General features: G+C 39.8%; 2 long non-coding RNA genes across 2 annotated transcripts in view; both read right to left on the bottom strand.

Moving 5' to 3' along the window:
• Positions 1-24,219, bottom strand: part of LOC308400286 — a 56,888-nt gene extending 32,669 nt beyond the window's left edge. Inside the window, exon 1 of the long non-coding RNA XR_013972345.1 lies at positions 24,107-24,219. This is a non-coding gene — a long non-coding RNA (uncharacterized lncRNA). The remainder of the gene's footprint in view (positions 1-24,106) is intronic.
• Positions 8,052-14,820, bottom strand: LOC308400099. Its single transcript, XR_013972310.1, has 4 exons — positions 14,563-14,820; positions 12,809-12,841; positions 8,595-8,754; positions 8,052-8,379 (listed from the first exon to the last, which is right to left on the bottom strand). It is a non-coding gene; the product is annotated as an uncharacterized lncRNA (long non-coding RNA).
• Positions 24,220-27,223: the final 3,004 nt, after the last annotated feature.

Raw genomic sequence — 27,223 nt, 5'->3', positions numbered from 1 at the left:
GCCTGCAACACTCTCGGAAACCAGCCTACTCACATACAGACTGCCTTCCGGCCACCTATCTTTCTAAACCAAGTCAGAATGCTTCCCAATCTCTCTCTTTGCATTCGCTTTAGTCTCTTCCCTGCCAGCCGTTGCTTTTTTCCAGATTCAAAACAAGAACATCTTCTACCAGGACATTAAGCTGGAGAATATCTTGATAGAAACCAGTACAGATGTCCCGCGTTTAAGGCTCATTGATTTTGGACTCAGTTGCTTCACAAAGAAGACTTCATTGTAAAGGACCTTCTATGGTACTCTAGCCCACATCCCACCTGAGTGTTATCAGTCGTACAAATATACAAATATAGGCCTGGTCCCACCACAGTGTGGCAGCTGGGAGTGGTCCTATAGTCCGCAGTCCCACACAATTTGAAACAACAGGCTTTCTAAGCATCAAAATCAAGATTAAAAGGCAAAGTACATAAAATAAACTGTTGTTGTGATTTGATGCGATATTAATCAATTACTGAGCTGATGCTATTTCGATTACAACAAGGAATTTGATTCCAAAGAGTTCCCATTATAACCCTGTAATCTTCCAACTCCAACAGGGAACATTTTTTGGTGAATGCGACAAAATGTCTTTTTAGGACTTTGAATCAGCTCAATTAGTTTTTTTAACTGCTCCAAATCTTGCTTTTTAACTTGCAAAAATTAAAAAATTTGAACTATTCTTTTGTAATACTTCTTTGCTGATAGTGGAAACTATCGTCGCATTTCATTTCCACCCTCAGCAAAATGACGTCATTTCAAAAAGAAAAAGAAGAACTTTAGATCGGATTAACTCGCTGAATCCTTTTTGACAGGGACTCTCATTGTCCCAAATAAGTGGCTTTCTCCCGAGGCCATTGTAAGTTTGGAGAAACTCACTTGCAACGATTTTATTGACATGTCGTATAGCACTTTTAATTCCCATCGTGCAGATCTGCTTAAAGAAAAGAAACTCTCAAACAAAACTCCCAGTGCACTGTTCAAAAACAAAAAATAAAATAAAATAAAAATAACAGATCAAAATGAAAAATAAAAATACAGAAGCCCGGTCTTAGGACTTGTCCCAGAATATTCTTTCTCTAAAAAGTAAAGACACACCAAATCTAGAACTTGGTGAAAAAGAAAAATGCCTCAGCCAATCCCCAAAACTTTCACCAACCATCCCACACGCTTCACACAAACGCAATATTCTTTGAAATGATCAGTTTCTTCCTTTGTCCCCAGGTGTGTGCCACGGTAAAACCTTCCCCATACATCAGAAACAAAAAACTAAAAATCTGCTAGTTTCACTCATTTTAACTCTGGCTGCAGGATTCTGTTCACCCCTGCTATCATTCAGTCATATTCCCCAAAATAATACTAATTCAGTTGTCTATGTATCACTTCTCAGACAGGATGATGGTAACAGTATTGCCTACTTAAAATTGTGTTTGATCCTAATGAGCTTCATTACATGTGTGTGTGTGTGTTGTGGAGCAGGGAAATTATTTTACTGCTATTGTTAAATAATTGTCATTATTACCATTGCATTAATAATATAATCTGGAGTTTATATTGCATTCAGGGGTTGAACAGTGTGTGTCTTTCAGAAAGACTAAGTTGCAGGCTGACAGGAAGTTGCAGGTTTGCAGAGTGTGCCTTTTGCAGAACTGAAACCGAAAGCAGAGTCTAAGTGCAGGTTATTTTGAGGAGCATTTGAGGACGAGACACAGACAGTAGGTGAAGAGGTGACACAAAGAGCATGTGAGGTCAACACATACACACACATTAGTTAAATTTATTTAGAGGAACCGTCCTTGTTGTCTCGGCAAGAAAGAGGAACAATTCATTTTAAGATAAGAACGGAAAGTACCAAGCCATGAAAATAGAAGATGATTTTCTGGGTGAAAAGTCATGATGATGTTGATCTGATCTATGTATAAAATGTACCGGTGACGCATGAAGGGGCGTCAGTAAACAAACCCTGATGCTATAAAATATCTGTTCATGCTTTGATTAAGTCGAGGACTACTGGCTGTCTGCGTACAGAGTGTCTTCCCACACGTGTGTTCATTAAAATCATTGTTTGACCAAAGACCTTCTGGACCATGGGTGGTGTGTACTCTCCTTCCTCAACTTTGAACCTTAACATTTGGGGGCTTCGTCCGGTGGTTGAGGAGGGAGGATTGGAGGTTTAGATGGAGAAATTTGGTGGTCTCTGAGGTGGTCTGACGGGCAGACATGAATTCCAGTGGTCGAAGTGAGTGGGCATAAGCCGGCTTATCCAAAAGGTAAGGCACTACCTGTTGAATTATTTCCAAAGTGTGCCAAATTGGACATGATAAAATTTAAGTCTACTCACTAAAGTTACTGGTGGATGTCTGTTTTGATTTTGATGAAAATTTCATGAGTTGATGCAGTTAGAGTTCTGCTAAGAAGAAATGAAAGTAGTTAAGAGTCTGATAAGAAAAGTTTAAATACTGGGTTGAAGTCCCAAAGAAATTGAGTTCGAGTCTCAAGTAGTTTGGTAGGGAATTGGTTATTGTGTTGGTTAGAGTCCAAATTTGGTCATAAGAGTGGACCTGAGCGGTCATTTTGTGAGTTGGAGTCTCCATTGACCACTAGGTTGCACCTGCCTCAGTTATACACTTGTTTCGGGTGTTGATTGTTGTTTCAAAGTATTATAAATTATTTTAGAACGGAACCGTGGGGGTTCTAGGAAGCGCAGAGCCCGGAGGTTACGCTCCCTCCTTGTCGTGGACGCGCGACATTGACCTGTCGGCGAACAGGGTTAGTTCAGTTTGGCTTAACTGTGGGGTACAGGGCATCCTGGAATTAAGCTAGGAGTTAGAGTCTCCTTACCGTTTGGAACGGTACCTGCGCTTTTTTGGTCAGAAGAAGTTGGACTTCGGGCGTGTAACTTTAACCTAAAACTTCAAAGTTTGGGTTGGTTGACGCTTTTAAATTGAGTTAGGGATTTTAGAAATGAGGCCAGAAACAGTTAAAGTCTTGATACTGGTTAATTGGTCGCAAAAAACTCAGGGAGTTTATCCGCTGGGCGGTTATTTTAAATTTGTCTAAAATTGTGTAGGCGCTAAAGCTGACAGATCTGACAGTGGTTGTAAATATAAGACGTCGTTGTAATATAGAATAAGAAAATTTGGTGTGAGAGATCTCTGTGTGTCGAGTCAGTAATGCACTGACTGCCTGCTGCCATTTTTAGATGGAGAGTGTGTGTGCATGCAAATGAGGCAGCTGATGCAGAGCGCATGAGAGGACTATGCTTTCGGTTTTGTGTGATTATTCAGCCCTATAACTATTGTTTGCAAATGTGGATAAATGTCTGCGATTAGAATGCTGGCTTAGTAAATAATAACATTGTAAATATATGAATGGTGACAGCGTTTCAAAATAGAATATAAGAATTGTCTGTGTTTAAAACCAACGTTTAGGTAAGAAGATTTAAGGTGGATTTGAAGGCATAAACAAAAAATAAAAGGGTTACAGTCTGCAAGTGTTGTTAATTCATGAGCTGACTGGATGCAGAGTAAGTGGAGTGGTCATCCTGAGAGGATTGAATGATGCTCTAACTCTGTGGTCAAGTCAGACATAGGTTTTAAGTAACCATGAGCCACTAATAAGCGTGACAGATTAATGAGTATGTGTAAATTGAACTTGTTAAATAGCCTTAATAGAAGTAACTCAATGAACACGCAATGAAGTGGACTTTTTAGGGGTAGTTTACCATTGATACCATAAAAAGCAACTTAATTAGTAGTTCAATAACAAATTTTAAAGATAACCTTTGTTATTTGATAAGAGAGAGAAAAATTCAGGTTACATATAGTAAATAAATAAGGGAATGTTAATCTCTGCGTCATTCCACACTGAAATTTCAATTGTAGGGGATCATTTGGAGGTGAATTGTGTAGGACACGGGGAGACAGAAGAATCTCCCCATGAGTTTTCGGTGTGCATAGAAGTTGAGGAGGCTGAACTGGAGGCCTGCCTGGGTCGTTGTTTTTGTTTATTTGAGGGTCTGCTGGAAATTTGTGAGAACGACCACCTTGATATGTGGGAGCCTTCTCGGGCAGCGATTTTTTTGTTAAACATGTGGCAGGCTGTGCAAAATGGAGAAAGCTTTGACATGATGAATAAAGGTGTGAGAGGTATTTCTTTGGTGATGTAAAGTAGGAGGTTTTAAAGTTTGAAAGTGTTTTTAATTTGAGAGAGGCATGAGTGATGTTATAAGAGTTTGAGTTTCTTTTTCTTTCAGTTTAAAACACATAAGTACATACACTTGGTACACCTGTTTACTCTTTGACTTTATTAAAACAGACGGTGTATTTGAGTTTGAATTTCAGTAATTGTATGTTGATATGGTAATTTAGTTTTATGTTAGGTGAAGGAGATGTCCATCTCTGCGTCTTGCAGGATTGAAAGTGAAAGTTGAAGGTTGTGATGTGAATGCTGTGAGTACTCGATTTGAATGATTTTGTGTGAGGTGTACAAAATACTAAATAATAATAACACTATGAAAATTGATAGTAGAGTGAGTGCAAGGTGGTGTGTGAACAGAGGAAGTCTGAGAGAGAAGTGTGTGCGTAGGCAAAATGCAGAGTGTGTGCGTGAAATAAGGGAGTATTGTTTTTACGTCAAGGTTTAGTAGAACTAAAGTAGAACGTCACAAACAAACAAAAGAAGGTAAAATGAAGAGAGAAAATAACTGACAATTACATTAATGAATAGAAAACACACATACACAAAGTGCCATATGTGAAATTATTCTAGGAAGGAATCAGAAGTGAGATAGTTTAATATAAGATGCAATGAAGGAAGCAGCTTACACTCCTCTAATTTCCAGAGCCAGTGTGTTCCCTCCCCTGCCCACTTGGGCCCCGTATCAGGCGAGTATGGAAGGCTGGATAGCCCATGACGGGTAAGATCCCACCTCGAAACCCTGGGACAACCTAAGGCAGGCACAGTCACGATTACTCGGCTTCAGTAAGAAGACGGGACCTGACGGGTAAAGCCGCTGGGCTGAGGCAGAGGGGGTAAGTGGCAAGTGGAGCCCTACCTTCTGGCTGAGGACAAGGAATGCTGCTATTTAAGGTAGGAAATCAGAATTTGGGTTAGTAAATTTGGGGAGGACAAAATTGACTGTTTAAAGGCAAAATTATGAAGGAGTCTGACACACTGCAAAAGTAAGATATGCAAATTGACATACACAAACAGAAAATGCATTAACCTTATAAAGACAAGACAAGCTCATGGAGTTTAATGCATAGACACTGATTAAACCTGGCTAAGAACACAAACATATGCAATGAAGAACAGCTTGCTATTTTGTATGAATGATACAATGGTGTGAATGTTTAATAAAATGCATTTGAGTTTGTAATTGAGGAATATAAGAAGCCATATGACGAAAGAACTTCCTGTGTGTGTGTGTGTGTGTGTGACTGAGGAAGTGACTTTCAGACGAGGAAGCATGGCAGACAAGAGGAGTATAGATTTGGGTAGGAAATAGTTTATAGTTTAGTGATTATACGTTGTCGCAAGGGGGTTTTATGCTGAATTTAAGTATGTTAAAGGGGGTGATTTTTGTTTGCAAATTGTGTGGTTTTAATGAGACTTTCGGTGTATTGAGGAGGTGAAATTATGTGATTGGTGTTTTTGTTTTTAATAGAGGGAGTTTTAGGAAACATGGACATGTCTGGGAGGGGCCCATTATTTTGTAACAGTGCACTTTAAGAAAACCTGTCAGGTGATTTTGTTTTGTTTTTATGAGCTAACAATCAGCTCTATTTTTTCATTTCTGTTCTAAGCAGGCCTGCAACAGTGAATAACGGCGCTGAAAATTATCGGGAAGAGCAAATATAAGGTGGGCTTTCCAGATTATAATTGGCTGAGGAGAAAGCTACCTGGGGACTGATCAAGGTCGTAAGTCCCTGTAAAAAGGATTTTATGCGAGTCAATCCAGTCCAAAAGCATAAAGAAATATTTTCCTATGGAAAATAAAAAATGACTGAGCTCATTTTGCTGAGGGTGGAGTATCTGATCGTGCGGGAAGCTCCACTATCAGCAAATACATGGTGTGACTGCATGGGAGTGAATGTGTGAGTGAATGTGAGGGTGAATAAATGTGGACAAACAATTTGCCTTTACCAGAGAAAATTTCTGTTTTGTTTTGTTGACTGGGGTTAGATTATGGGATTATAGTATATTGTTGGGAGAATGCCAAATGCTAAAGGGGAAATATTTTTGATGAAACTCAGTTATCATTAATTGAAGAAACACATGACTGATAACTGTTCTGTTTTAAGTTTATTTTTATGACATAGATTGGATCATGAGTGGGGAAAACTGAGCATTTTAAGTTTTGTATAGTATCTTGACACATGAAATGTATCAAGATAAAGGGGGGTTTAGGGTTTATTAATTTAATTGTTTAATAATTTAGGATCATTTTAGGACTTTTGGGGTTTTTGATCATTTGGATATGGTAAAACTGAAACTGTTATTTTTAAGTTAAGGTTAAAGGATTAAAAGTGAACTTGTCACGGTTTGCGAGGCAAGCCGTGTGGAGTTGTAGAAAAGGACCCAAAAGGCGGCAGCTCTGGTGCAGGTGAATATTTATTTACAACGGTGGGCACAAAACAGCACTGGTGGAAAAACAAGAAACCGGAAACCTAAACTGGGTAAGCTAATAACACAAACCAGAAACGAGGATGCAGGGAGGTCCGGGGAAATACACAAGGGACGCAGGGAGACCGAGGGGAAACAACACAGACGAACCAGCAACTACCATAACAGAAGACACAACTTAAATACACCCAGAGAACACAGGGAGATTACACACAGGTGGGGAACACAGGGGATACTGATAAACATAACGAGACAGGGCAGGAGTGAACACAACATTACGCATACTGACGAGAGACTGTCAAAGTAAAACAGGAAGTACACAGAGGTTCAGACAGGAGGAGAGAAAGCACGGGGAGAACACAGACATAACCCAGCCAACATTTATATGTGGGGCCCATATGGTTTGGAAATGGGCTGAAAAATGGGCCCCATATAGGATTGTCCGCGGGTTCCGTAATGGCCCCATATTAAATGCCCATATAGGTGTTATGTTAGGAAAATCTGGGAACTAAATGTGCCCCAACTGGGCAAAGTACACAGAAACCCACCTGGGCCCCATCTTTCAAGTTTTTGTGGGTACCATGTAGGCACCACATAGGCTAAAAAGTGGGTTTTAAGTGGGATTGTCCGCAGGTTCCATAATGGCCCCATTTTATAAGCCCATCTCGGTATTATATTGGTAAAATCTGGGAACTAGATGGACCCCAACTGGGCAAAGTACACAGAAACCCACCCGGGCCCCATCTTTCAAGTTTTTGTGGGTACCATGTGGGCACCACATAGGCTAAAAAGTGGGTTTTAAGTGGGATTGTCCGCGGGTTCCGTAATGGCCCCATTTTATAAGCCCATCTCGGTGTTATATTGGTAAAATCTGGGAACTAAATGGGCCCCAACTGGGCAAAGTACACAGAAACCCACCCGGGCCCCACCTTTCAAGTTGTTTTGTGGGTACCATGTGAGTACCACATAGGCTAAAAAGTGGGTTTTAAGTGGGATTGTCCGCGGGTTCCATAATGGCCCCATTTTGTAAGCCCATCTCGGTGTTATATTGGTATAATCTGGGAACTAAATGGACCCCAACTGGGCAAAGTACACTGAAACCCACCTAGGCCCCATTTTTCAAGTTCTTAGTGGGTACAACATGAGGAAAACATGAGCTAAAAAGTTGGAATGGCATTAGCAGTGGGTTCTGTATTTGCATCTTATTTCTAGTTTGAATTGACTAAGTTCTGGCACTGAGTGGGCCCCATGTAGTAAAACAGTCACAAAATCAATTTTTCAGACGGCTAATACGGGTTCTGTGACACAAAGACACCAAATATATTAAAGCTGACCGCAAACAAAATCTAGTTTGTAAATAAAACCATTTCAAAAATCACGAGGGTACACAAAACAACATTTTTCACATTTATTTTGTCCAACAACTGTGATTTTACGTAACTGTATTCCAAAGTGCGTAAACGTTTAAAAACTAGAAATGTCAAACTACAGCAAAATTCCTTAGATATTTGGAACTGTAGCAACATGGGGAAAAAGTCAGATGGAAAACTCAAAAGCTTATCTTGAATCAGCAGGGTTTGTTTTTTTACAGAGCCGTAAGTCTATTTTGTACCCTTGCAGCCCTCGGTCCTCCTCTGTCTTTAGCTCCACTGAACCACTTGGACAGAGCCTTCTCTGCTTCTTGCAAGTTGACTTTTGATGTTAAATAATTCTTCAGTGCCTCTGCAAATGAAGAAGAAGAAAAACGGGCAAGCCAAAGTAAAGTTAATCTTAGCTTCATTTGGTGATGATTTTCAAAGAACAATGTTTATTTCACTTTATTGCCTCAAAAAATATATACAAATTGCATGATAACCAATCTCAGTTACACTTTCAAACACTTTATTAAAAAAGTTTAGTTTTCTAAAGTTCAAATGTCTCAAGTGAAACTAACTTACCATACACAACATTAAAAAGATGCAAATCTCTGAACTTTTTTTCCCCATGTCGGCCAAGCATGTTGTACTCCACAGCCAGCTCAGGTGATATGAGGAATTTCATCATCCTTCTTGTGGCATCGTCTACACTTGTTTCCCCTGTATCTGCTACCATGGCAACCTGAGGGGAACATACAAAAAGGACAGATTAGATACTGGCATCTGGTTAGGATGCCTCCCTGGTGAGGTGTTTTGGGCACGTCCCACCAGGAAGAGACCCAGAACACCCAGGACATGCTGGAGGGACTATGTTTTTCGGCTGGCCTGGGAATGCCTTGGGATTCCCCCGGAAGAGCTGGGCCAAGTGCCTGGAGAGAGCGAAGTCTGGGCCTCTCTACTTAGTACCGGATTGGGTCGAGGGGCAGCAGCCTAAGCTTAAGATAATGGACCGGAATGGAGGATAAATGGACACTTTACATATTACTTAATGTTTACTGTGTGGTGATAAAAAAAAAAAATGGTAGTAAACACAAGCTAAACTAAAAAAATTAATTGCGCTTCCTTAACCCTTTATCCCCAATAATGTTACGCAGGATAACTGGTAGGTCTGGTAGGTTTTTTCCTCTAATGTATACTATATGAATGTAATCAAGGATTAATAACAGAAAGAAAAAAGAAATTGAAATTTTGCCATTTTTACTAAAGGCAATCAAAATGTACATGAATAAAATATTTAAATTAGTCAATTCAAATTAATAACTCTAAAACACTGAACAAAATTAAGTATTTGACCCTGTGGTTTATTTTCGGACATCTCTTTTCTTCTAAAAGTCCAGGCGTGTTGGGCACCTGGCAGAGCTCAGGTTTGACGAGACAGGTTTGGAAAAACCTGTCGCTGGCGACTTTTTGGGGGCTAAAGGGTTAAAATAAATAGGAATTGGCCAAAATTTGTATAAACTATGAAATAGCAGAACAAAAGTAAAAAAAAAAAAATCTTTATCTGTTATCAGAATCAAATATTTGATTAGAATAAAAAATTTAACTTTCTGGAAGATTTCTCGTTACATCTGTCATAAAAGTAACAACATCTCAGAAAAGAAACATGATAGCAACAGAAAAATATGATAGCAGTGTGATGTGATGGTCCCTGGCCAGATTTTTACACATATTATAAGCCCTGTGACACAAAAACCACAGAACTCTGACACGCACAGACTGTTTTCCTTCGTGCTAATGAAGAAAAATGCTGGTCTGGTATGTAAAAGGGAATTTATTCTTCCAGGACCTGAAGCTCCGTAATGCAGCCCTCCAACAGCCAAACCTATCTGTTCTCTGATTGTCTTGATGCATGCTCAATCATCCAGGTAAGTAAATCTCCAAAAGTTGATTCTGTTCATCTGGACGTAGCGCTTGCAGCATTTTCTCCCACTGAAAATGCTACGTCCAGATGAACAGAATCAACTTCTGGAGATGTTCTCTGATTGGATTGTTTAATTGGTGATTGACATGAAATTGACCAATCAGCTGAAAGGAAGAAAAATAGGGTCAAAATTTGGATGTGTAAGTATAAATCCACACACAGCCAGGAAAGCCGAGCGCAGAGTTGTTTGTAGCACCAATTCAGCCAGAGTGGAGCCAGATGGATTTTCCATCCATCCACACTGTAAAGTCTATAGACCAGCAAGTGATAAATTAACAGTGTTGTTGGTATTTTCTAAAACAGTTGTATGCAATAGGAATTGCTGTTTATAGTCCTCCTGTATATCTGCATGTTCCCTCCCAATTAAAACCTGTGATAATGGAGATTCAAATTCATGTCATACCTATACCAACAGTTATCAAGTATCCAGATCGACCTTTACTGATGTGCTCTGTCAGTGCGCCCCAGGGCAGCTGTGGCTACAATGTAGCTTGCCATCGCCAGTGTGTGATTGTGTGTGTGAATGGGTGAATGACTGAATGTAGTGTGAAGCGCTTTGGGGTCCTTAGGGACTAGAAAAGCGCTATAAAAATGCAGGCCATTTACCATTTAAAGGAAAATTGTTATTTCCATGTATTTTCCTGTTCTGCCTTCAACTTTGAGGACTTCCCCCCACATTTCTAGTTGTGACAGTGCACCTACAACAAAAAAAATCTGCTGTGATTTACATTTGTTGAAAGAGCAATTTTGTAAAATAGTCTATTTTTGTATGCACAGTTTACAAATCTGTCCTGTACAGCATGGACTGATTGCATGCTAAAAAGTTGTTGCTTAAAAATAAAACAATAAATTTTTAATTAATAACATCAGCAGAAAGCCTTGTTATTAATTAGATGTACAATTTCTATAGAATACGAAACAACTCAGTTCATTTTTGATCATATCAATACCAGCATATTACACAACTAGTGATGGGATTTTCGTCTCTTTTTAGAAAGCCGGCTCTTTCGGCTCCCAACCGGCTCTTCAGGTTGTTTTGTTGCTTTAATTAATTTATTATTAACAACAATATAAAATTATGAACAAAAGGAATTACTAATGTAAAAAAAGAAACGTGGTTTTATTTATATATGTTTATATATAAATATATATGGTGGCCCCTAGAGACAAAGCATGTACAAACTCCAAAACCCATTTCTAGCGTCAACTGAACTTCCAAAACAGAGCTATCTAGATCACTTAATTTACACAATTGAAATCATATGTGTATTTTTTGTGTATTTATACACAAGCACTCATATATATTCATAAAAAATTCCAAAAGCTGTTCATTTACCTGTTACTACCACACACCAAATCCGGTCGTTGGTACTTCCTGGCTTGTGTAGCCACTAGGTAACAAAATCTCAACACTGTGCCTAGCATCCTGGAGCACTTCTGTTGTGTTTTGTACGTGCTTTGGAGTTTGTACGTGCTATGGAGTTTTTACGTGTTTTGGGGTTTGTACGTGCTTTGTCTCTAGCAGCCACCGTAAATATACTTTTATTTATTCTCTCCACATAAAATGTAATAAATAAATCATATAATACAAAAAAAACAACTATTTACATTTCAACTTTTAACTATTTAAATTTTCAGCTTTTTCCTTTTAAACAAATTTAAAGTGAAACAACACAAAACACTGCAAACCACAACACAATTAAATATAAATTATAATATGAAAACAAACAGAAGATGCACATTCTCTGTCATATGGGCCTGCATGAATAAACTTTCTGAATCCTTTATCATCCGCAATTGAAAATAGTTGTGGATGATTACTATACCTTTGTAATGTGACGTTGTTGTCCCTGGCTCTCTTTCTCTCTCTCTCCCTCCTGCTCTGTTACTGTGCTACTGCGTGTGTAACAACCGCCCCTCCCCCCTCTTCCCAGCGCAAAGCACAAGGCTCGCGTGCAGAGTGAAGCGGAAAAAAAGTGCGAGAGAGAGGGTGAGAGAGAGAGAAAAAACACGCTTGTGTCGTTCACTTCAAAGAGCCGTTTCGTTTTGACCAACACATCACTAACAACCATGATGAAAACGCTCATCTGCTTCCATCACCATCAGCTGATTAACATTGAGCTGCTGCAGTCAACACCATCAAACTAATTTAGTGTTTAATGTTATGTTATTGAATGCTTTTATTTTTAAATCTTTACCAGCGCTTAAAGACTGTAGATGTTCACACCTGGTGTTAGAAAACCGAGCTCACAGCAGTATTTTTTTTTATAACAGGAAATTTTAATTTTTATTGGTTACCGTGTTTATTACCACTTTTATCAGTAATGTACTTCCTATAAAATATGGATTTGATAAGTTACCGGTTTATTGAAATCAGCTAGTGAACACATCGATCACTTTATTGAACTACACGCCTTACACTCTTGTGAGCTCTGGTTACTAACAGCAGGTGTGAATGTTTGGAGTCCAAAACGCAGATAAAGATTAGAATAACAAGGCAATGTAAAATCAGTTTAATGCAGTTGACAGTAGCAGCTCAGATGGAAATCAGCCAATTGTGAGGAGAGCAGAGGACCAAAACTGTCAGAGTTGTGGGTCAAGTGAAGAGAACACTGTTGGCATTATTGTTAGCATAAAAGATGAAAATTAAATAAATGTTAAATTTTAAAATAGATCATTGCCTCCTGTGCCTAAATAAATATATATACTTAATACCAATAAAAAAAAAAAAGGATGCCCCAAAGACCATCACTTTTCAAAAATAATAATAATAATAATAATAATAAGTAATACAAATAATATGAAAGTTACTTACATGTCAAAGATGGTGCTTGTGATCTTGAAGAATCTAAACGTGATAAGGAAATGAAAGAAAGTGCATGAGAAAATACAAACATTTTTGTTTTTTCCCAGGATAATTCAATATAAAAGATTCTCTTACTAATGCACAAAATGAACAGTGTAATTAAAAGTTTGAAAGGCACTGCATGTGTTTATATGATAAACTGACTAATTCAAGCAGCAAACACTAGCAGTGCAAAAATGTATCTAACTAGCTGACAGACTTTAAAGTCACAGGAAGATATATCAAAATGGTGACTTATGCCAGAACAAATGACTTGACAGACATAAATCCTAAATTCCTTTAAGTAAAAAAGGAATTACTTTTTTATAAGTGGTCCCTAGTGGTTTTCAAATTATTACATGGCTTGTTAATTTTTTATTAAATTATTAAGAAGCCAGATGAGTTCAAAACATTTACAAATTACTATAAAGCACTATCCAAACTTCAAATCAAGTGGCAAAATCTCCAAATTAAAAGTACTCGCAAACTATAAAAATTTGATTATACTTAAAAATATGCAAAAACTAATTTAGTGGAATTTTTACCTGCTCAAGAATACATTGAACATGCAATATTTAATTGAAAAGAACAAAATTTGTGTACTTTTAGAAAGGATTATTAAATATTTGGGGATACTAGACATAAAGAGGGTCTCGTACATTTACGGGCATCTAATTTCCTGGATTTAATGGTTTAAAAGTTTAATAGGTCTTTGAAGTTGATAATAAAATTGAGTCCATTATTAGCAAAAAGAATTAAAAAAAAAAAAGAGCAAAAAAAATGCTTAATATATAATAATTGTTTTAAACTTAAGCTTTGTAATTGTAGCAGATTTCATTATGTCTGTAATTTTTTATTTAGCCCCACAGTAGTAAAAGCCATAAATGGGAGTTAGATTTATTACTAGTATTTTACACAGCATTCAGCTATAATAACATGTTCTGCATTTTCCTACTTCACCATCTGATCTGAACAGCTGCACTCTCTTAATTAATTAATGACCTAACATTTCTCAGTAACCAATAACTAGATGGAACAGCACAGTATCTAAGTGATCAGACAGTGTTTGAGCTAAAGACGCTGTGTGTTTCTTTTGGGGGCTTTTTACACACTGATCCACCACCGTTTTCCCATAGTACAATGCATATCTGGTAACATTACCGTATTCAGATCAGAAAACCGTTTCAGCTGCAGGCATCTACTCCTGTAATTTAAACAATCACCTTGCTACACTGCACATGAATATTACGTAACATGGTATGACTAGCTCATGTTCAGACATTTAAGATACTGTTCAGCCATTTTGTTTACTGGGTAGTGCATAATGGCCGAGTTAGCTGAGCAGGAATCCACTAAAGCCAAAAAAATAATATAAATTTTTTAAATTAATTACAAAAACCTTATAGGAAAACCCAAGAAACAGTTGCAGAAGCACAGAAAAAAACTGCCGTGTACGTTATAGTGTGTAAATTCAAAAACTGTATAGAGAGAATGGTGCAATGAAAACAGAATAAGATAAGATGAACTTTATTGAGTAGAATATAGGCAGTAAGAGTTTTTTAATTAACTTTAAATTATGTTTGCCAAAGACAATGCAGCAAATTAACCCAGTTCTACCTGCTAGCTAAAGATGTTATGCTTCTCCCCCTTATACCGTTTAGGACGACTATAGAAAGTTACTAAAATAACCATTGATGAAAACGTATCAAACTTTAAGTATTTACCTTTGTCATAGTTTTCGATTCTTTGGTATCCTTTTGTCCTCCACGTTCTTAAACACCAGGGAGAGAAAAGGCGCAACAGACGAAAGACCGCGAAGACTAGACGCTAGGCGGTGCAATCTGCTCCTCCCTCTTTTTAAACGAGCCAATAGGAGCTGCTCACATTAAAAACAACTTTATTTAAAAAGTCGTTTTACACCTGATACAAAAATTTTAAAAGTCAAACAATGCACAAGTTTAAAAGAACAATTTTATTTTTAAAAGTTTTTTAAGCATAGGGATGGTTAATATGTTTTAAAAAGTAATATATAATATTTATCAAAAAGTGTCACCCAAATCAACATCATAATAAAAATATAATTAATAAAAATATAATAATGATAAGAAGAAGAATAACAGTTTACCTAAAAGCTCTTCTAACATTAGACTGGTTTTGAAAAGTTTCAATAGTGTCAATACACCATAAGGACAAGGGAGTTTCACAGTTGAAGTGTGACTGCTTGAAAGACCCCATTCCCTCTCCTTTCCACTAGTTCAAAGAAAATATAAATTATTTCTGGTTATATAATTTGAGGGCACAAGTTTGAAGAGTAACATTTTAACAGATCGGTAATATACTTCAGGAGCTTTACTGGATCTGATTAACCAAAACTTCCATCTTCCATGTAACTAACTGTCTTTTCTCTAATACAGTAGAGTGTGTCTGATCTACTAAAAATCCTCAACTGCATGTTTGCTCAAGTAAATAGTCTTAATTGTTTGAACAACCAGTAATCCTTAATTTGCAAATGCCAAATCTGGATTTTGTCTGTGTAATTCACTTTTATCTTAGGTTTTTTATTCGTATTTTTTGCTTTTCTTTTTTTCTACTCTTGTGTCCGTTTTAATCACTTATTATTGCTGCTGTGACAAGTGAATTTACCTAAGAAGAATCATGAAGTCCTTATTTTATCTTATCTGAGCCTCACCATGCAGCCTACCATGCAGAGTTCACATTAAGTACATAAAATGAAATCTAAAATTAAAAAGTAACCAGTTTCAAACCAGTTATTTGGAATAGTGTGCAGAGTGTTTTGAGTAACATTGAATGTTCAAAAACACCAAAGTTCCTATAGTCTCACTTGACAGCTGGGTTGTAGTGTCTGATAACACATAACATCTTGAGGTCTCAATGTGGACTTTGAGTACATTTGCTAGCCAAGGCTAAATACTGAGAGGGTCAAAAATGAAGGGTCAAGAACATCTGACTGTACGTAAGGGTAGCAAAAGTGATAGACTGAGGTTGTGCCAAATATGTTAAAGTTAGGGTGATTTCTTAGAGAATGGTACCACATGGGTGCCGTCTGCAGGTTATAAAAGAGAGTTATGTTCATACTTTCTTTTGAGATTATTTTTACAATTTGACTTTCAGAACTCCCTGGGTTGTGCGCAATCTGTGATGGGCTTGTTTGGAATAAATCCTCCTTTATTCAAATAACACTTTCTCAGGCTCTTCACAGAAGAAGAATCCTCACATAAGCATGTGCTACCATTTTGAACCAATGTACACATTTACCATCACTAACCCAACTAGGACCTACATTGGATGCCCACCCATATGGATTTGATGTTAGAAACGCAAGTGGGTCCCATATATACTAAACAATCTTGAGCCCATGTAAAATATATGCCCATATTAATTTAACACAACCCATTTGGGGCCCACATAGACATGTTTTCAGGGTCTGACTTGCATTTGCCCATGTGTGACACATATAGTTTGGCCAGGTAGGCCCCACCTGTGTCATCAGTACTAAAAAATATATACTGATTACCTAACTTTGCCCTACTTGGGGCACACAGCAAACGCTTTTCTTTAAATGACTGTGTTTGCCCATGTCTAACCCAGGTGAAAAACCCAAGTGGGTCCTACGTGTGTTTCCCATTTTGAAACAAGTGAAGTGTTTCCCATGTTTGACCCAGCCAGGACCTACTATATGTTCCCACTTGGTTTTGCCCATATGGCTTTCATGTGAGAAACCCAAGTGGGTCCCATATATACTAAACAATCTTGAGCCCACATAAAATATATGCCCATATTAACTTAACATAACCCATATGGGGCCTACATAGACATGTTTTCAGGGTCTAACTTGCATTTGCCCATGTGTGACCCATATAGTTTGACCAGGTGGGCCCCACCTATGTCATCAGTGCTAAAAAAATATATTGATTACCTAACTTTGCCCCACCTGGGGCCCACATAGACATGTTTCAGGGTCTGACTTGCATTTGCCCATGTGCGACCCATATAGTTTGACCAGGTGGGCCCCACCTATGTCATCAGTGCTAAAAAAATATATTGATTACCTCACTTTGCCCCACCTGGGGCCCACATAGACATGTTTTCAGGGTCTGACTTGCATTTGCCCATGTGCGACCCATTTAGTTTGACCAGGTGGGGCCCACCTGTGTCATCGATACTAAAACATATATTGATTACCTAACTTTGCCCCACCTGGGGCACACAACAACAGCCTATCCTTAAATGACTGTGTTTGCCCATGTCTATCCCAGGTGGAAAACCCAAGTGGGTCCTACATGTGTTTCCCATTTTGGACCAAGTTAAGTGTTTCCCATGTTTGACCCAGCTAGGACCTACTAAAAGTGCTCACTTGGGATGGCCCATATGGGTTTAATGTGAAGAACCCAAGTAGGCCCCATACAAAAAGCCCAGTTTGAGCCCATGCCCACATGGTACCCATCCAGCCCGAGCAAAAACCGGGTGGGGCCCATATATACATGTTGGCTGGGTAACAGGCTGGGGGAAACATGGAATAAACACAAAGAGAGACGAGAGCTCATAAATACACAGAGGGGCACAAGGGGGTAAGAGTCACAAAGGGAAAAAACACTTAGGGAACACCACAACAGGACACCTCAGAAAACCTGGCCTAAATAAGGAGCGAAAATACAAGGAACCAAGAATACTGGGCCAACATGGCCCAGGACCATGACAGAACTGAATCCTGTTTAGAAGATACAATGCCGGTTTTTCAAAGCTGTGAATAATTCTTAGAGGGAAAATTAGTGAGGGTTGAAGGGGTAGAACAGCTTTGAGTTCTTTTTGATTTCTAGAAGTAGTGGTTATAATGTAGGCTTATACATACAGATATTACATAGGAGGTATTTTTAGGATAAAGGGGGAGCTTCTACGTAGAAATGATTTTTATACATATTGCATTTTGTGCTTTTAAAGGAGTTGTGGCTCAAATTTGTCTCTGGAGGGTCACGAGCCTTTGGCTAGCGCTATGATTAGCCAATCTACTGTGAGGATAATATGAGTTCATGAAGGATTGCACACGCTTACAGACACAGAGTTAAGAAACACACATGACAGTATTGATTCCAGGCAACAGGCCTCAAATTCATTTAGCTTTTAACTGAACTTAAAAGAAGGACCAAAGAGGAAGGAAAGCATATATTTTGGTTAAGTCTGATAAATTAGAATTAGAAGGTATTGTTACATTAAAGGGAGCAAATGAAATAAAAAGGCTATACCAAAATGGGTTATAACATAGGAAATGTGAGGTTAAAATGAAGTTAACACATAGGAATTGTTTCAAGGCAGCATTTAGCTATGATGAAATGTATACAGGAGTAATTGCTTATATGCTTAAACTTAATTGATTAGAATGGGTGTTTTCTTTTGGATCTTTTGGAGTAGAGGAACTTGCAGCAGCGACAATTTGTGCACGGGATGTTGATGATCAGATAAGGGAAAAATAGAGCGAGCAACCGGACGTGAAAGCAGGGCTTAAAGAGTTTAAAGGGATGAGTAACGTTGAAGAATATATATACATATAAGTCAATAAGTTAAGAAGATAATTAGGATCAGGCTTTTGATTAAAGAGTCCCAGATAGGATAGGTTAGGGAGGTGCAGGAAAAGGTGTTTTGTTTCCTTTGCAGAAGATCTCGGCGACCACAGGAGGGACGAGGATCCTGGAGATCTCGAGGTCCGAGACCACCAGAGAGGGTCTGAGCGAGGACACAATGTATTGCGACCTCTGGTGTTCCAGAGGTCGAGAGAGGGAGTGTGGAGCAGGGAAATTATTTTACTGCTATTGTTAAATAATTGTCATTATTACCATTGCATTAATAATATAATCTGGAGTTTATATTGCATTCAGGGGTTGAACAGTGTGTGTCTTTCAGAAAGACTAAGTTGCAGGCTGACAGGAAGTTGCAGGTTTGCAGAGTGTGCCTTTTGCAGAACTGAAACCGAAAGCAGAGTCTAAGTGCAGGTTATTTTGAGGAGCATTTGAGGACGAGACACAGACAGTAGGTGAAGAGGTGACACAAAGAGCATGTGAGGTCAACACATACACACACATTAGTTAAATTTATTTAGAGGAACCGTCCTTGTTGTCTCGGCAAGAAAGAGGAACAATTCATTTTAAGATAAGAACAGAAAGTACCAAGCCATGAAAATAGAAGATGATTTTCTGGGTGAAAAGTCATGATGATGTTGATCTGATCTATGTATAAAATGTACCGGTGACGCATGAAGGGGCGTCAGTAAACAAACCCTGATGCTATAAAATATCTGTTCATGCTTTGATTAAGTCGAGGACTACTGGCTGTCTGCGTACAGAGTGTCTTCCCACACGTGTGTTCATTAAAATCATTGTTTGACCAAAGACCTTCTGGACCATGGGTGGTGTGTACTCTCCTTCCTCAACTTTGAACCTTAACAGTGTGTTAGTCGGGTTAATGCATTTTCTATTTCTGTGTATCCTTTTATTCACATTCCCCCTTTTTTCTGAAACAAAACTCCGTTCACTCCAAATTTTGTTTCAGAAACATCTAAATGAAAATCTCTGTCATAGTCAGGCACAGCTAAACCCCCAAATGCTTGCAGGTTACCATCAGCAACCATGCTGTGTGTTGTTAACCCCTTCTACAAATACCCTCTTTTGATGTGTGCCACTTTGTGTATGATTTTATGCTACCTCTAGTACATAATAATAATAATGGATTAGATTTATATAGCGCTTTTCTAGGCACCCAAAGCACTTTACAATACCACTATTCATTCACTCTCACATTCACACACTGGTGGAGGCAAGCTACAGTTGTAGCCACAGCTGCCCTGGGGCAGACTGACAGAAGCGAGGCTGCCATATCGCGCCATCGGCCCCTCTGGCCAACACCAGTAGGCAAGTAAGGTAAAGTGTCTTGACCAAGGACACAACGACCAGGACAGAGAGCCCAGGGATCGAACCGGCGACCTTCCGGTTACAGATGCGATTCCCAACCCCCTGAGCCACGGTCGCCCAAAAATGGAAAGGTGACACCACATGTGTGGTGTCACCTTTCCATTTTTTCTAACAGTACACGTGCATACCTCAGTGCTTGTCTTCCTCCCCCTTTTGTGGTGGTCTGGACACTGTGTCAGTCCTCCACTTCAAGGCAGTCGTTTGTCTCCCCGGATTCCTTAACCCAATTTGATTCCCCACACTAAAACAGCATTCCTCTGTGTCCTCACCTGCTCTTTCTTTCACTTTGGTCTCTTCTTCCACTTTGCAGTCCAGTGGCAGTCAGTTCTCTTCAGCTTTGTCCCGTGTATCTCTTTGTCCCACTGTCTCTTTCATTGCCATCTCGCTCCCAACATGGCAAATGTCAAACTCAGACAGTCTTTTCAAAAGTCCTTCACACACAGTGAAGTTGCAGCTTGCTGGAAATGCATCTCCATTCATCCAATCAAGATGATGGATCTTCTTTCTGATGCCGTTTGCCCACAGCGCTGCTGGACCTCTCTGGTCAGGACTCTGGTATTGTCTCTTGGACTGCTGTCCACTGTTGATGTTCATGGTTGTGCTTCTGGAACTGCACTCCTCGTCTTCAAGGAGAGATTAGCTTCCTTGGAGCTTGCTTGTTCAGGATGAGGATGGGAAGCTGCAAAACAATTCAGCCAAAAACTCGGGCTGTGTGTTTCTAATGATCTTAACCTATAATTTTTCTTCCGACTGCTGCCCGTGGAGAATTGATCCAGGTCCGTTCCCCACCTGTAATCGACAGACTGAGTGACTTTCATTATTCACTGTCACTGCATATGTATTTTAATCACTGCTAAAGCAACACATCACCACTTGTTTTGTTTTGAACTCTACTGACTTTAAACCCCGAAAATGAAATTTTTATTTGTTCTTAACCGCAAACACAAAAATCTTCTTGATGTTGTTGTTAATTATTTTCATCCACAACACTCTGATTTATGTTTTCTTTTGTGTCCAGCAGGGGAAGAAGGTGACCTGTAGTATCACTGCTGCCCCCAGTTGGAGACAATTTCCCACTCACACTTCCACACTTTTTATTTTCTTTTTTCTTCTTTTTTTTTTCTTTTTTTCTTTTTTACCCCATTGTTTTCCACCCACACATTAACCCTTTAAGACCATAGAACCAAGTCCGTCAGAGGATATATTATATTTTTACATGCTGTAGTGCCATTTTTGGGAGCATTTCAAGATGCTATGCATCAATACAACCATTATAGCCCAAATTTTAATAATATGTCTGCATTAATTGCATAGTAATTACATGAATTTCAAAAAAGTGCAATAAAGTACAAAAAAATTGAAAATCGTTTTTGTTTTTTAACATATATTTCAAGTTAGAGAAATTTAAGAGGCTTATCCCTCAAAACTGCAAATACAAAAAAGTTGCAAAAAATAGTTTCCCATCACAGGAAATTTATTTTGAGTTTCTTTATAGTTTTATTTTTGAAATACACCAATTTTTATACACTGCAGGAAAAATGAAAATAAATATTAAGATGCAAATTTGCAAAATAACAGCATATGCATCAAAATAAACTATTTCCAGCAGTTCAATATGAGTCCTAAGCATCCCAGAAATTATACAGAAAGTCATAAAGTCAAACATAACTTTTAAAAACACAAGTATAGGCTCATAAGGCCCTGAAGACAAAAAACTACATTTCCGCAAAATGACGTCACTTCCGGTTTCGGGCAGGGCATGGCGGACCTGCGATAGTTCGTGCTGATGGACGTAGGAAGTGTTACAAACAGCTGATCGAATCGGCAAAGCGTTTTTCTGGAATATTATATTTTTGTTGCTGCAAGCGCTTTTTATGCAGTTTTTGCAAAGCTATATGTGGAAGGAAACCGTGACTTAGGACAAGCTGATGGCATAAGATGTAAGTACAACTCCTCCGGTTTCATATGCAAAAAAAATTATTGTGCTAGCTTACGTGGTTGCAGTGCTACCGGGATTTAAAAATAGTTATGCAAAACGGAGCGTGTCCGCTCCGACCGGCTTTAAAGGGTTAACCTGTTAACTCACTCCTCCAACCTCATTCTCCTTTCTCCCCAACAGTTCTCATGCAGTCCACGATCAAATTCTCCAATCATCCTTGAGTACTTGGTCACCTTTAAATGTCACTGTTAATTTTATCAATTTATTTATCATTAACTTAACACTAATCCACTGTTTATTTTTCTTTATTTATTTTAGTTCATTTTCTCCTATTTGATCACTTTGATTTCTTGACTATTATTATTTCACAGAAAATCAACTGATGTACTTTGTCTCCCTTTTTGTCATCAAGGAATTCACCCACACACTCACAGCCTGGTCACTCACCCCCACCTTTCTTTCTCTCACACACACACACATTTTACTCCTCCTTTGTTCCACCTGTGAACCCGCCCCTTGAGGCTGGCTCACACACCTCATACTTCTCGCAGTCCCATTCAAACTTTCTGCGAGACACTTCCTCTGCTGATTCAGGACAACGCCCTGATCCGCACACAGAGCGGGTGCCGTCCGCTCTTGTACACCTCACAAATTATTCAAACTGCGCCACGGACTCGATACCGCGGTTTCTCTTCCCCAAAACATAAAACCAAATTCAACCCCCCAATTGACTTCACAGTTTGCAACAATTTGTGACATGGCCTCCTGCCGCGATTTCTACACACCGCAAACACACACAAATTCTTTTTATTACTTCGGACAAGACACAAACTCTAACTGCGCTTTCACACACATTACACAGTCCTCTTTCTGCATCAGGCACTGGTTCAACTCAGCTCGGAATCTAACCGGCCAAAGCAATCCTGCTTTTATGCATACTTCAGACTGCGACAGGGACTTCAACCCAGACTTAGTTATTTAGGAGTTCCGAATCCCCAGGTTACCAGCCTGGATCTCCTGTCCCACAGGTCCTACTCCCATGTCCGAGAATAGGTGGGGCAACCAAGCCCGGAACACACACGGCCCTCAGCCGGTGACGAGGCCTTAAACCCCGCTTTCTAATTACTAATAGTAACACACGTTTCCTGCTTTAACGCACGGGGACGGGTCACAACACTGCCACTTTTTTCCTAATAACTAAGACGGATCACACACCGTCGCGGATGAAACACCACTTACAAATCCATAACAAACGTCTCCTGCTTTAACGCACTGAGATTTTCTTACGGCACACTAAACATCAAACTGAAGTTCTTAGCAAAAGTCTCTTGCTTTAGTCGCACTGGGACGGGCCCTAGCCGCCTCTTTATTCTACTGAGTGAATTTACACTGTGATACGCTCAACTTAGCGAACAGATAATTTAAACTTTATTCAATTTGCACACTTCGAAAATAAACAGGTGGTGCCTACCTTTTAAATGATTGAGCTAGCTCTCTGTTCGCCTCGTTTTCACGATCTCAGCTCTGCCAATTCGTCCTCTCTGAGCCTTGAGCGAATCCCGGGTTTTCGGCACCAAAACTGTTGCGAAATCAGTTTCACCCCGGTTCTTTTTATTCCTCGAAGCATCCAGAGGCGGCACCGGACTCAGTAGTCATTTTCACAAAACCTTTATTCATCTTTATTCATCTTCATTTAAGCATGCATCTTCTAGAAGGGGAGACGTGCAAGGCCAGTGTCCCTCTGCAGATCTTCACTCCTTTGTCTGTGTTTGCAGCACACCCCCATGGTGTGCTGCAAACTCTGTGTTTGTATGTGTGCACGAGCATGTGAGTGCCTGTGTATGCGCGTACCCGTGTGTCTTTGTGAGTGCAGGTGAGTGAGTGTGCGTGTGGATGTGTGAGTGTGTGTCTCTGCATACGTGACTTCCTGATGGTCATAAAAGTAATCTCACCCAAGCTACACCAAATTCCTCTACACAACATAGAAAACACAGTTAACATATTACAAACACTGAGACCCCCACTCTGCATCCACTGGGCCATTGGCCTTGTTGTCTTACATTTACAGATAAGGTGGAGAGTCTCCTACAAACCTACTTCTAAGTTTATAACAATTATGAGTTTTATTAAAGGTACAAGCATCAGCATCAGCAACCTCCAACTGTAGCTTCCTGTCTCCTTTTATGGCAGGCAGACCCCCAGTGTCCATAAATTCCTTTCCCTCTAAACAATTACACACACTCTCAGGCCTACAGCGAAGCCAACCTAAAACAGACCAATCCTTCCTTATTCCTCTGATCTAAACAAATTTAACACATCATATTATAATAATTATTTTCTTGTACTCACAGTTACCACGTCATGCTGGCTGTTCCGTCTCCAGATTAGGCGTCGCACCCATACAATCAGGCAGCGGGTTCCTCTTTTCACCTGGCCTTCACACATTCCTCCTCATATCTGAGGCCTCTCTCCTCCCAGTGCTCAGCTAGCCTGCTTTTAAAAGGTCTTTACACAGCCGATAGGCCACCTCTGGACACACCCATACCTCAGCAGTTGATCCCTATCAACTAATTTGTCCCATGCGCAGCCAGTCCACAGTGGATTAAAACCATGTCAAAATAGAACACTAAAAACCATGCAATTTAAACAGAATAAAATCATGCAAATCAAAACTGCACTCATACATAAACACTAAAAATCAGAATAAAACCAATATACAAGATAAATACAAATTTACACTAAGATTAAATGCTTATATTTTGCATTCTCTAAAAAAATATTAAAAGTGTATTTGGAGGCATCCTTATCAGATGTCCGAACCATCTCAACTGGAGGAGCAGCGACTCTACTTTGACCCCCTCCCGGATGGCCGAACTTCTCATCCTGTCTCTGAGGGAGAGGCTAACCACCCTTCGAAGGAAGCTCATTTCCGCAGCTTGTATCCGCAGTCTCGTTCTTTTGCTCATAGCTGAGGTTAGGGACGTAGATCGACCGATAAATTAAGACTTTCACTTTTACACTCAGCTCTCTCTTCACCACGATAGACCGGTACAGTATCCGCATCACTGCAGCTGCACCACCAATCCGTTTGTCGATCTCCCGCTCCCTTCTCTCCCTTCTCCCGTCACTCATGAGCAAGACCCTGAGATACTTAAACTCCTCCATTTGGGGCAGGAACTCGTCCCTGACCTGGAGTGGGCACTCCACCCTTTTCCGGCTGACGACTATGGCCTCAGATTTGGAGGTGCTGATTCTCTTTTCCACCACTTCACACTTGGCTGCGAACAATTCCAGTGTGAGCTGGAGGCCATCACCTGATAAACCCAAAAGAACCACATCATCTGCACAAAGCAGAGATGAGATTCTGAGACCACCCACGTGAAAGCCACTTGGCTATGCTTACAAATTTTGTCCATAAAAATTACGAACAGAGTCGGTGACAAAGGGCAGCCCTGGTGGAGTCCATCACCCACTGGGAACGAGTCCAACTTATTGCTGGCTATGCTTGCAACGGTTGTATAAGAATTGAATGGCACGTAGCAATGACACACCATACTCCCAAAACATCTCCCACAGGACAGCCCGAGGGACACGGTTGAATGCCTTCTCCTAGCTCACACAACACATGTAGACTGGTTGGGCAAACTCCCATCCACCCTCAAGTATCCTCGAGAAGATAAAGAGCTGGTTCAGTGTTCCACGATCAGGACAAAAACCGCATTGTTCCTCTTGTATCTGAGGTTTGACTAACAAACGGACTCTCCTCTCCAGCACTCTGGCATAGACTTTCCCAGGGAGGCTGATGAGTGTGATCCCCTTATAGTTGGAACACACCCTCCTTAAACCCTTCTTAAAGATAGGAACCACCAGACCAGTCTGCCAATCCACAGTTACCACCCTTGATCTCCACGCAACAGTGCAGAGGCGTGTGAACCAAGACAGCCCTACAACATCCAGAGCCTTCAGGAACTCAGGGCGGATCTCATCCCCCCGAGGGGCTCTGCCACCAAGGAGTTGTTTAACTGCTTCAGTGACCTCACCCACAGAGATAGTCAATCTTACATACAATTCAATTCAATTTTATTTATATAGCGCCAAATCAAAACAAAAATCGCCTCAAGGCGCTTCATCGCTACAGAGAAAAACCCAATAATCATATGACCCCCTATGAGCAAGCACTTTGGGGACAGTGGGAAGGAAAAACTCCCTTTTAACAGGAAGAAACCTCCGGCAGAACCAGGCTCAGGGAGGGGCGGCCATCTGCTGCGACCGGTTGGGGTGAGAGAAGGAAGACAGGATAAAGGACATGCTGTGGAAGAGAGACAGCGGATAATAACAGATATGATTCAATGCAGAGAGGTCTATTAACACATAGTGAGCGAGAAAGCTGACTGGAAAGGAAAAACTCAATGCATCATGGGAATCCCCGGCAGCCTACGTCTATTGCAGCATAACTAAGGGAGGATTCAGGGTCACCTGGTCCAGCCCTAACTATATGCTTTAGCAAAAAGGAAAGTTTTAACCCTAATCTTGAAAGTAGAGATAGTGTCTGTCTCCCAAATCCAAACACAAAGCTGGTTCCACAGAGGAGGGGCCTGAAAACTGAAGGCTCTCCCTCCCATTCTACTTTTAAATACTCTAGGAAAAACAAGTAGGTCTGCAGTGCGAGAGCGAAGTGCTCTAATAGGGTGATATGGTATTACAAGGTCATTAAGATAAGATGGGGCCTGATTATTTAAGACCTTGTATGTGAGGAGCAGGATTTTGAATTCAATTCTGGATTTAACAGGAAGCCAATGGAGGGAAGCCAAAACAGGAGAAATATGCTCTCTCTTTCTAGTCCCTGTCAGTACTCTTGCTGTAGTGTCTAAAAGACATGTTGATGGTTTGGAGGAAGTAATTATTGAAGTTAACTCAGAAAGATCAATTGGAGAAAAAGAGTCTAACTTAACTTCAATGGTACTAAGAGTAGCTGTAGATAATATTACATCTGTGGGATGATTATTGGTAATTTTTTCTCTAATGATAAAACTTTTATTTGTGAAGAAGTTCATGAAGTCATTACTAGTTAACGTTAAAGGGATGGTTGGCTCAAAAGAGCTCTGACTTTTTGTCAGCCTGGCTACAGTGCTGAAGAGAAACCTGGGGTTGTTCTTATTTTCTTCAATCAGTGATGAATAGAAAGATGTTCTGGCTTTGCGGAGGGCTTTCTTATAAAGCAGCAAACTATTTCTCCAGGCTAAATGATGATCCTCTAAATTTGTGACACGCCATTTCCTCTCCAGCTTACGAGTCATCTGCTTTAGGGTACGTGTTTGAGAATTATACCACGGAGTCAGGTACTTCTGATTAGAGACCTTAGTTTTCACAGGAGCTACAGTATCCAGAGCCGTACATAGTGAGGAGGTAAAATTATTAACAAGATAATCGACCTCTGTTGGAGTAGCGTTCAGATAGCTGCTCTGC

This window comes from Rhamphochromis sp. 'chilingali' (genome assembly GCF_963969265.1).
Source record: "Rhamphochromis sp. 'chilingali' genome assembly, chromosome: 7".
Lineage (NCBI taxonomy): Eukaryota > Metazoa > Chordata > Actinopteri > Cichliformes > Cichlidae > Rhamphochromis > Rhamphochromis sp. 'chilingali'.
Note: the sequence above shows the minus strand (reverse complement) of the source record. Positions and strands in the feature narration are given on the sequence as shown.